Raw genomic sequence first — 10,875 nt, forward strand, 5'->3', positions numbered from 1 at the left:
CAGCTAATAGGGCTGGTTCATAAAACAATATTGAAAAAGAGAGCTTGGTAATACAACGACCATCATTGCTTCTCTTATTAATTAAGTAGATAGGTCCTCTGAGCTCAGCCTTCCAGACCTTATGCATCTACCCCCAAGATGAAAGAACCACACTCTCTGCAGACATCAGTTCAAAAAAGTCAGGGGGAGCACAAAGAACACAAATATAGTGCAAAATATCTTTATTTCTATGCCATACACAACATGTTTCGAGCCTCTTCCTTGCCCTTTATCAAGTTATGTGGTGTATGGTATAGCAATAAAGCTCTTTTGCACTATAATTCCGTTCTTTGTGCTCCCACCAACTTGTTTCTCTTATTAGTTCATAGGTTACAAACACGAATTGACTTTAATTGTCCTTCTTATCTATGGCACTCTGACCTTTGTATTTCACTGGCCACTGTACAACTACTCATAACTGTCTGCCTGTCATTTTAATATCTCTTTCTTTAATTGCATCTGTACAGTTGGATTATTAGCAAATAGAGGAAAGGTCATTAAACTCTGGAATGTCCTTGAATTCTCATTAGTAGGAACACAAAGGGGTAGATAAGGTGTCTTGGCTTGGTAAGGTTCTGTAGGTAACACTCTGTATTCATTACTATGGGTTTTTAGAGGTGTATTTAGTGGAGGGTGAACTGTCACTCTCATATAATGATAAATATGCTCATAAAAATCCAATAGAGAGTGGTGGGTTTTCCCTCTGGCCATCTTTGATTAAATGTTTGGTTTGCCTTATTTACTGACAGTCACTTGAGACAAGCTTCTGCTAAAATCCAGCAACCAGGGCTTTTTTGGAGTGATGAAGGGTTATACATGAATTTAGATGGCTGTCCTGTGCTGCAACGGTATGGCTATGGCACACACCGCATATGATTCCAAGTTCTGCCATTATAACCTAAGTCTATGGCACACAAGGGCAACCATCAGTTTCGGGTTGTGCCCACTCCCACAATAATTAAATGGATTTAAATTAGGTTATGGCAAAAATAAGAAAGAGCTTATGAGTTTCTGCCTAGACTTAAACTGGACATACACGTTAAGATTTTATAAAGATCTTTTTCTTATTGTAGGACCAAGCTTATCCTGAAACGATTGTTTAAAAGTACGATTTGCCCATTAACAAAAATGACCATTTCAAGCAACATCTTCTAGTTAGAGCTAGGAACACTACCTGCTTGGTCCTGCAAACAATTGGGCAGTGGGCAAATTTCATTGCTAACGATGAAAATTTTCAAACCTGCCCGATGAAAAATCACCAGCCAGCCAGTGCAATTGTTCGGTGCCCAATAATTTGACGGACTTTTGGGATCACACTGAAATTGGTTGTTAGAAAGAGAAAAATCTTAACGTGTATAGCCACCTTTACATACAGTATAGTAATAAACAGTTTTTACAACCTTCAGAAATACGCATAGCCAGAAGTAAGCGGCACAAAAGAGATATAATGCAACTATTGATACTTACTGAAGCCATTAAAGATAAGATTAAACAGGGCTACATGTATCTGTGAGTGGCTGGATGCAAAGTACACCCTTATCTCTGTCCTCCCTATCATGTTTCTATATTTAAAGTCCTATTTAGCCTTGCTATTGCTGCAAATCATATCTAAATAGATAATTTCCAAGGCAGTAATTTAATCAGTGTTCTACAGCCTGATGTTACTCAAGGCAAATCGGTTTAATGGCAGTGGCCAGCGTTTGCCAATTCTAGCAATTCTAGTGGTATCTCTCGGGGGACAAGATGGTGGGGCAAGAGTTGGGACACACAGGTGGTATTCAATGGCAATGGGATGACTCAAAGGGTTTCACAAGACAGAAGCCCAAAATGAAGTCATATACTTATCATGTGATCTAGACAGAGTTGTAACCATAAAGAAGACTGAGCAACTATATAAACAGAGAAAATAAACTCAAACGTTACTTGGAGTGCAGGAATATAAGGGCCCGGACAGTTCTAATAAGCTATTTATCGCATGAAGATCAACTTATAAAGTTTAGGAGACCCTAAAAAGACTTTTTTGCGGGGGTCTAGTACTTACTATAGTTTGCCACAGGGTTTTTTTTTTCATCTTCTAAAGTTCCTGCTCATTCATAAAATAAGGCGCAAGGAGAAAACGGAAATGGTGGTTTCTTTACAGAAGTTATTAAAAGTTACAGCATCTGTATTCGACATGTGCAAGGCTGGGAAGGAAGGATACAGTTTATGCAAGGACTTGCCCTGTGGTTCTGGAAGTTTTCCATTCTGAGTCATTGTGTAGAGTTATAGTAGGAAGTGGCTCGTGAATATTATGGCTGGTGAGTGGCTTCCTTGGTGAGTGATTTCTGTTCCCAGGTTGCCTACCGGATGTGTTACTACTGTCAGAAGCAACCAGTCCAACCTTTGGGTGCTCTCCGACATACTGAGGCCCATTCATTGGAGAGTAGGAGTCCACCTCATCAGTAACAATAATGAAGCTTCTGTATTTGTCTAATAGAAAAACTAAGGGCAAATGTATAATTATTCCTTTTCCTCTGTTTCCCATTTCTCCAGCATCTATTTAGGTGTAAGGGACTGGGCTCGGTATCCAAGGGCCGTGGCATTCATAGAGAATCTTCCCACATTAGACTTCAATTTTTAAAGAAAGATGAAAAACAGAAATTGAAAATGAATTAAAAGCATATATGTAGCCAGACTCCTCTTCCCCAGCACAATAAAATGGGGCAAAACAAAGCACAGAAGAAAGCGGCGGAGACGGTTGTGCGACTAGAGCGATTTGCCAGGGAAGAAAGGCCTATACAAAATGGCGCCAACACACAACACCCAGCTTCTCCAGGCCCATGAATTCCTGGTAGCCCAGCCAGGACTGGGGAACCCTCTCTTACCGATCTGCTGGTCGAAATCAAAGCCTCTAGAGATGTATGTACCACGCTTATAACTGCCAAAACAGAGGAACTGAAAGTTGAATTCTCCGTTCTGAAGCATGACATCCCAAAACTGCGGGAGCGCACGGTGGAGGCAGAACAACGCATAAGCTCGCTAGAAAATCTCTATAACCCTCGCCCATTACAATTACAAAACCTCCAACAGGCAGTTACCCAATGGCAAACCAAAGCCGACGACTTGGAAAATTGTTTAAGACACAACAATATCCATCTGGTGGGCTTTCCGGAATGGGTGGAGGGCTCCAACCCAGAGGGTTTCTTGGAGAAATGGATAAGTGACACGTTCCAGGTATCAAATCTTTCTAATACCTTTACTATAGAAAGAGCCCACTATTTTCCAATGAGGGCCCCAATTCTAGGTGCCCCCCCAGAGCACTAATTGCACGCTTACTCAATGCCAAAAATAGAGACTCTCTGTTAGCAATGACCCGAACCAAGGTCACTTGCCCTATGAAAATACCAAAATATCACTATACCCTGATTTCTCCCTGAAAATTTAAAAACCAAGATTTGGGACCAATGGCTGGATAAACATCCTCTCCCCACTATAGTAAATGACTAATAAAGTACACATACTGTAGTTATATGGTCTTATACAAGCAACTGTAACCAGAATGTGTATTACTGTGCGATAAAACTCTGCATTTTACTCTGTGAAAAACTTTTATTGACAATGTAAACTGGTCATACATTCCATGCTTGACAACTGTCTCTCAACTGTATCTCAACTATTGTAATGCCTACTGTATATTTAATAAAAACTACCTGAATTTAAAAATTTTTTATACATGAAATAAACCCAATAGGGCTGTTCTGCCCCCAATAAGGGGTAATTATATCTTAGTTGTGATCAAGTACAGGTACTGTTTTATTATTACAGAGAAAAGGGAATCATTTAACCATTAAATAAACCCAATAGGGCTGTTCTGCCCCCAATAAGGGGTAATTATATCTTAGTTGGGATCAAGTCCAGGTACTGTTTTATTATTACAGAGAAAAGGGAATCATTTAACCATTAAATAAACCCAATAGGACTGTTCTGCCCCAATAAGGGGTAATTATATCTTAGTTGGGATCAAGTACAGGTACTGTTTTATTATTACAGAGAAAAGGGAATCATTTAACCATTAAATAAACCCAATAGGGCTGTTCTGCCCCCAATAAAGGGTAATTATACCTTAGTTGGGATCAAGTACAGGTACTGTTTTATTATTACAGAGAAAAGGGAATCATTTAACCATTAAAAAACCCAATAGGGCTGTTCTGCCCCCAATAAGGGGTAATTATATCTTAGTTGGGATCAAGTACAGGTACTGTTTTATTATTACAGAGAAAAGGGAATCATTTAACCATTAAATAAACCCAATAGGGCTGTTCTGCCCCCAATAAGGGGTAATTATATCTTAGTTGGGATCAAGTACAGGTACTGTTTTATTATTACAGAGAAAAAGGAAATAATTTTTAAAAATTAGAATTATTGGATTAAAATGGAGTCTATGGGTGATGGCCGTTCCAAAATTCTGAGCTTTCTGGATAACGGGTTTCCGGATAAGGGATCCCATACCTGTATTTGCTTTTATTGTTAATAACACATATTTAAAAAGCGCCAACATATCCTGCAGCACTCTACAACAGAAGGGTGTATACATCAGACATATAGATTACATAAAAACATATGAATGTTACCGATAAAAGATGAAAAGGGTAGAGCTTACAGTTTAAAAGCTTTCTGGTAATTGGACACTATGGGAGACCCGGTGCAAACACTGCTGCTGGTATTCAGTTACCTATATTGAATGCTTGTGTTTCCTTTATCAGAAGTTTAAAGTCCCCTTTTAAGTCTAACTACATTATAATTACAGTTTTTCATTTATGCTTTTAACATTAAACAGTGGGGGGGAAGATGCCACGTTTTATATTTGCTAAGTAAAATATTTTCAGATTCACTGGGATTCAGTCTATCTTATCTGTGAGACAGGGACCCCAGAACTCTAAAATCATACTAGAAGGTTTATTGGCTCCTGAAAAAACTAACTGCCATACAGGCCCAGACTGGCAACCTGTGGGTGCTGGCAAATGCCAGAGGGGCTGCTGTAAGATGCCATAGTCAGTCACTGTTTATTGGGCTGGGGGGGCTGTTTGGGCCTCTGTGTAATAATAATAATAATAATGCTGCTGTGTGTGATTAGGACCTTGGACTGTAAGCACCACTGGGGCAGGGACTGTTGCAAATGATGAGCTGTGTAATATGTCAGTGCTATAAAAATAAAGAATAACTATAATTTAGTTTAGGAATTTACTGCTAAACATCACCTTCTGACATTAAACTATGGCATCTGCAGAATAACGTTAATACCACATACAGGCTAATGAGCCCTTTCCTCATGATCACAGCAGCAAAATGCACGTGCCAGTCTCTCCTTAACTGTTTCACACTGAGCACTTCTGCTGTATCTCTTCCTTAGCTGTGGCTTTCTACTTCCGTCACTTGTAACAGTAACAAAGGATGGAGCTATGTAAGGGATCCCTATGTCCGTGATAGGGTAAATGAATCTCCGACTATGTTCCCACAAAATGAGATTATGTAAATATAGTGGATAGGAGCCACTGCAACATATTAATGTCCATTGTGTGTTTATAAATACAAATACACTTTAGAAAGTATTACAACCTGATGAATTTCAAACTTGCAAAAAAAAAAAAAGGAAATGTATCAAAAACATGAAGAAAACTTTCTGGCAAGTTTCCACTTTCTCAGAGCTGTTGTGGTAGAAGAAATTCGGGTTCCTTCACGGACACCAGTCAAATGTCACTAATGTCAAATTTGACATTAGTCTTGTATGTATGTATGTATAACGTTATTTATAAAGTGCCACAAGGGTACGCAGCGCTGTACAGTCTTACAGAATACAAAATTACACACAGGGAGGACAAGTGTTATAATAAATAAATACAATAAATAAGTATAAATACACAGGGAGTAAGTGCCATGAGGTATGAGACACAATAGGAAGGAGGTCCCTGCCCCGTAGAGCTTACAATCTAAGTGGTTGGGTAACATACAGGCACAAATTGGAAGGTAAGAGTGCACCAGGTATGGGCATTTGCCCTTAAGCGCAGGACTGGGCAAAATAATGTCTTAGTGCTCCAGAAGGTAACAGCTGAGCTTTTTCTTAAAGAGAGTGGGTGAGTTTTCCCTACGGAGGGATTCAGGGATAGAGTTCCAGAGGTAAGGGGCAGCGAGATAGAAAGGTTTAAGACGAGAGTTGCGTATAACTGAAATCATGTTTGTACCAACCAGGTCCCAGAATGAATCAGCTGGGAGAGATCTCTGATATATATTTATTTTATAAAGAGTGGTTTATTATGCCTTTTAGGCCCTTATAAACTTGCAGGAGTTTATACATACGCATGCCCGAATGCATTGGCGCTTTTATGGCACATTATACCTTAGAAATAGCTCTTTACTATGAGCACGGGCACAAGTGAGTGACTGATGTTATTTTAATGATAAAGATTACGTTCCTATCTAAACTATGCTGACATCACTAAACACCGCGGCAGGCATCTACATGAAATAAAGCTATTTATAAAACATCAGGAGCTGACATTGTTTTGGGTCTGATTAATTGCAGCGTAACTGCATTGGCTTTTGGTAATAAGCCAGTTAGTAGCACCCCATGAAGCAGGGCAGCATTCTCATCCCCTTACTGAGGTGTCAGAAACCAAGGCTGCCTTTGTATTGGAACAATCAAATGCAAACACATCTGACGCTTAACTGAAGATCCCAATTATGAAGCCATAGAGCGGAGGAAATGCGCAAAGCGAGGTGAAAGTGACACGTACGTTATCAATGCCTTTCCTCAAGAAAAAAAAAAAAGAACGTACACTGATTAACACATCTAATGTAATTAGGTCTTTGCTACAACAAAACTAACGAGATGCCATCATGGACATTGTTAAAGATCAGGGTCATGTTTATCCAAGGCCTTAGAGTAAATTTGCCAGTAAATTGGAATTTGCTACTCATATTTATTCACAGCATACTGTTACCTTGCTCCTGCCAACAATGCGTGATAGGGTGCAAAGTGGCAGAAAAAAAAATTCTATGTACAGTGATGGCGCCAGGGACAGAAATTTCCGGTATATTTTCTGTCTCGCATTACATCAGTTTGGTGGGGAATCTAGATATATATAAACTCATGATGAAAGCAACTGTTTTATTCAAATATATTATCCATTGCTTCTTAAGCTTATTGACTCTCAAGACTCCGGCCTGTTGATTACCCCTATAAAATATCAATTGTGGATCACCACAGGGTCGGACTGGGCCATCGGGACACCGGCAAAATACCTGGTGGGCCCCAGCGGCCCAGACCCGACCCTATTGCTGCTTCCTATGGCCTCCGATGTCCTTCCCTGACGTGTTTCACATACACGTTCAGGGGAGGACATCTGACAGGGGCCCCTGCGGAGGGGGGTTTAGGGGTGTGCGGCCGAACGCGGGGGATACAGCCGGAGGAGGCACCTTGGGGGATATGGGGCCCATGGGGTGGCAGCCCCAGTGGGCCCTGCACCCCCCAGTCTGACCCTGGATCACCATGTCTCAGAAGCAACTGTAAATAGGCCTTGGTCACCAAGTTTCACCCAAAAGTAAGTACAGGTATAGGACCTGTTATCCAGAATGCTTGGGACTTGGGGTTTGCAGGATAGGGAATCTTTCCATACCTTAAGTCTACTAAACATTAATAAAAATGAGTAGGTTTAATAATAATAATAATAATAATGATGTTTGGTTAAAGTACAGGTTATTGTTTTACTTTTACAGAAAAAACATAAATACATTTTAAAAACTTGAATTATTTAATAAAAATGGAGTCTATGTGAGATGGCGTTCCCATAAGTCGGAGCTTTCTGGATAATGGGTTCAGAAATGTTTTTTGATCAATATCCATCAAACAAAATTGTCTTTGTAACCACCAAAAAACATGTAGAAAAAGAATATGAGGATCAAAATTACAGGCAGCTATTTAATAGGCAGGGAAGGCTTCCCTCTGCTTCTTTACCACAAGAACTGGGGCACACAACACATTCTGATGGCTAATAGTTGCCAATGGCAATCAAGATCCCCATAGCCTGATGTGAATCACATATGACCAACAGTAATGGGGAACGTCATAAGACGTCTTATACATCACACAATGGCAAGTTTTTAAATCAAAAACTGTGGAGCAATGTTCTTCAAAGTACTTTCCTATTATGTCAATGAGAAAATCCCCAAGGTAAGCGGTGGGTGTCTGATCTCTACTTCAAGCAGGGTTGACCATATCCAACCAATCAAAATACCATGGCCCAAAGGCAATTCATTAAAAAATCTGATGTGTGTGTATAAATATATATATATTAATTTTTTAGACTAAAAAAGGATATTAAGTCATTACAAGTATCCATGTAAAGCTGCTGAGTGTCAGCCAATAAACAGCTTAGAAATATGTTATGCTTTAGACATACCTTAATGTTTCTTGTCCTGGCGGAATGTGTTCTCTAAATAGGAAAGTCACTACAGGTCTGTTGGCTCCTACTACTTCCTTCTCAACTTCCAACTGATGTCTGTATGCCGTTGGGTGTCAATGTCTAATAAAGGAAGCCCCACCCACCAGGTGACTAAGCAATGGGGGAAAGTCCATGATATAGAGTTTTAGTAGAACTTCTGTAATCTAAGGACTGCTTGTAAAAGAAAAGGTGATGCCGGGACATATTTTTATTGCTAATAGAAGCTTAATGTGGGAGTGTATTAGGTGTAAAGTATATGCAAAAAGTTGCTAATTATTCTAAATTGTCATAACGTTATATATATGAGAATATTTATAATGTTAGAAGATTACAAGAGATAGTTCATATACGTTTGTTATATAAATACAGGTATATAGATTTGAGCTGACACAACATGAAGGAGGTCCCTATCCCAAAAGAACCTACAAGCTTTAGGCATTCCAAAACCTGATTCTCTGGGTCTGACACCAGAAGAATTCCCATACTAGTCGGCCCCCAATGCCCACTCAGATCCTTAAGGTGCCCATACACGGGCCGATTCTAGCTGCCGATATGGGTCCCTTAGACCGATTCGGCAGCTAATTGGCCCGTGTATGGGCACTAACGACGGGCCTGCCCGACCAATATCTGGCCTGAAATCGGGCAGGTTAAAAAATCTATCAAATCTGGGACTTTATTGGCTCGTTGATGCGGTCCCCGGACCGACTTTGCCTATACCCTTCGTTATAATTCGATCATTTTGCCCCAGGGCCAAATGATGGAATTAGCCTGGATTCTCCCGATATCACCCACCCATATGTGGGGGATATTGGGAGAAGATCCGCTCGCTTGGCGACTGAAGGTGTATGGGAAGCCACCTCTTCAGTACATGAATACATTGTTTTCATCCCATTGGAGTAAATATACTGTAGATATAATTGTAGCTCTAAAAGGAAAAAAGCTTAGAGTAAAGAGAGCAGCAAACAGAAAAGGAGAGAATAATAAACAAAAGGGACAAGCCACAGTCCAGAAGCCATTTCCAGTTTCATTGTTGGTCTTTGACTAAAGTGATTCAGAGATCACCTGAAATAATATTTTGCTCCACCATTTCATATGCTGAAAATATTTCCTTCATTCTGCCCATTGTGTTCTCTCCTTCCTTAAACATGTCTGAAAGTCCAAAATTACCCGATACCCTTTCTAAATAGCGTTTTCAAGCTGCTGACTTTTTTCTGTGAAGTGTCAATCTATTGCATTATATTGTGAAACTTTGAAATTCTAGTTTCGTTGTATAGTTTTGACTACTGGGGTCTCAGTAGTTGCATTTTCCAGCATACAAAATAGAACGCTGTATAGAACAGTACAGTTTGTTCCAATGTTCTCTTAAAATACCCATCCATAAATGGAATGGTAAATAAGTTATATATTCAGCTGTACTGAGATAGAAGACCTCATTTACTAAGTTACAAGCCGTTGAGGCAAACACACAAGCGAGTTTACAATCATTGAAAATTCCATATGCTAAGGAGCTGCACATAGTGTAAATATGCCTGCTGCACCTAATAAAGTTAACTTTAAGTATGTTACAGAATGCCATATTTCTAGCAACTTTTCAGTTGGTCTTTATTATTGAATTATTTGCCTTTCTCTTCTGCATATTTCCAGCCCATCTTCCCAGGCCCGGTGGCTTGGGGTTATCCTTGATTCTGCCCTGTCCTTCACCCCTCATATCCAATCACTTATCAAATCATGTCACTTTCACCTAAGTAATATCTCCAAAATACGATCATTTATCACCCATGATGCTGCCAAAATTCTTATTCACTCTCTTATAATCTCTCGCCTGGACTACTGTAACTCCCTATTAATTGGCCTTCCCCTCCAAAGACTGTCCCCTCTCCAGTCCATAATGAATACTGCTGCCCGGCTCATACACCTCTCCAACCGCTCCTCCCCAGCCGTGCCACTCTGCCAATCCCTGCACTGGCTTCCCCTACCATCCAGGATAAAATTCAAACTAATGACTCTCACATTCAAAGCAGTTCATAACTCTGCCCCACCCTACATCTCTGAACTTATCTCTAGGTACCATCCAACCCGCTTGTTACGCTCCTCTACTGACCTGCTCCTCAACTCCTCTCTCATTCCCTCCTCACACACTCGCATTCAAGACTTTGCAAGGGCTGCCCCCCTTCTCTGGAATTCGCTCCCACAAACTGTCAGACTTTCTCCCAATCTCTCTGCCTTCAAGAAATCTCTAAAAACACATTTATTTAGAGAAGCTTACCCTAATCTAGTTTAACAATACCCTGTGCCACACCTCTCACAACTCTGCCCATGCCCATTCCCACACCTTGTGTCTCAACCCTTTCTCCTTGTA

The 10,875-nt window shown here is 40.2% G+C and overlaps 1 protein-coding gene across 1 annotated transcript in view; it reads right to left on the reverse strand.

The window, feature by feature from the left end:
- The window catches only part of tmem150b (transmembrane protein 150B), a 28,922-nt gene extending 20,378 nt beyond the window's left edge, over positions 1-8,544 (reverse strand). The window contains 1 exon segment of the mRNA NM_001015997.2: positions 8,475-8,544. The gene's annotated coding sequence lies outside the window, so the exon portion shown is untranslated.
- Positions 8,545-10,875: the final 2,331 nt, after the last annotated feature.

Source organism: Xenopus tropicalis, chromosome 7 (assembly GCF_000004195.4).
Source record: "Xenopus tropicalis strain Nigerian chromosome 7, UCB_Xtro_10.0, whole genome shotgun sequence".
Lineage (NCBI taxonomy): Eukaryota > Metazoa > Chordata > Amphibia > Anura > Pipidae > Xenopus > Xenopus tropicalis.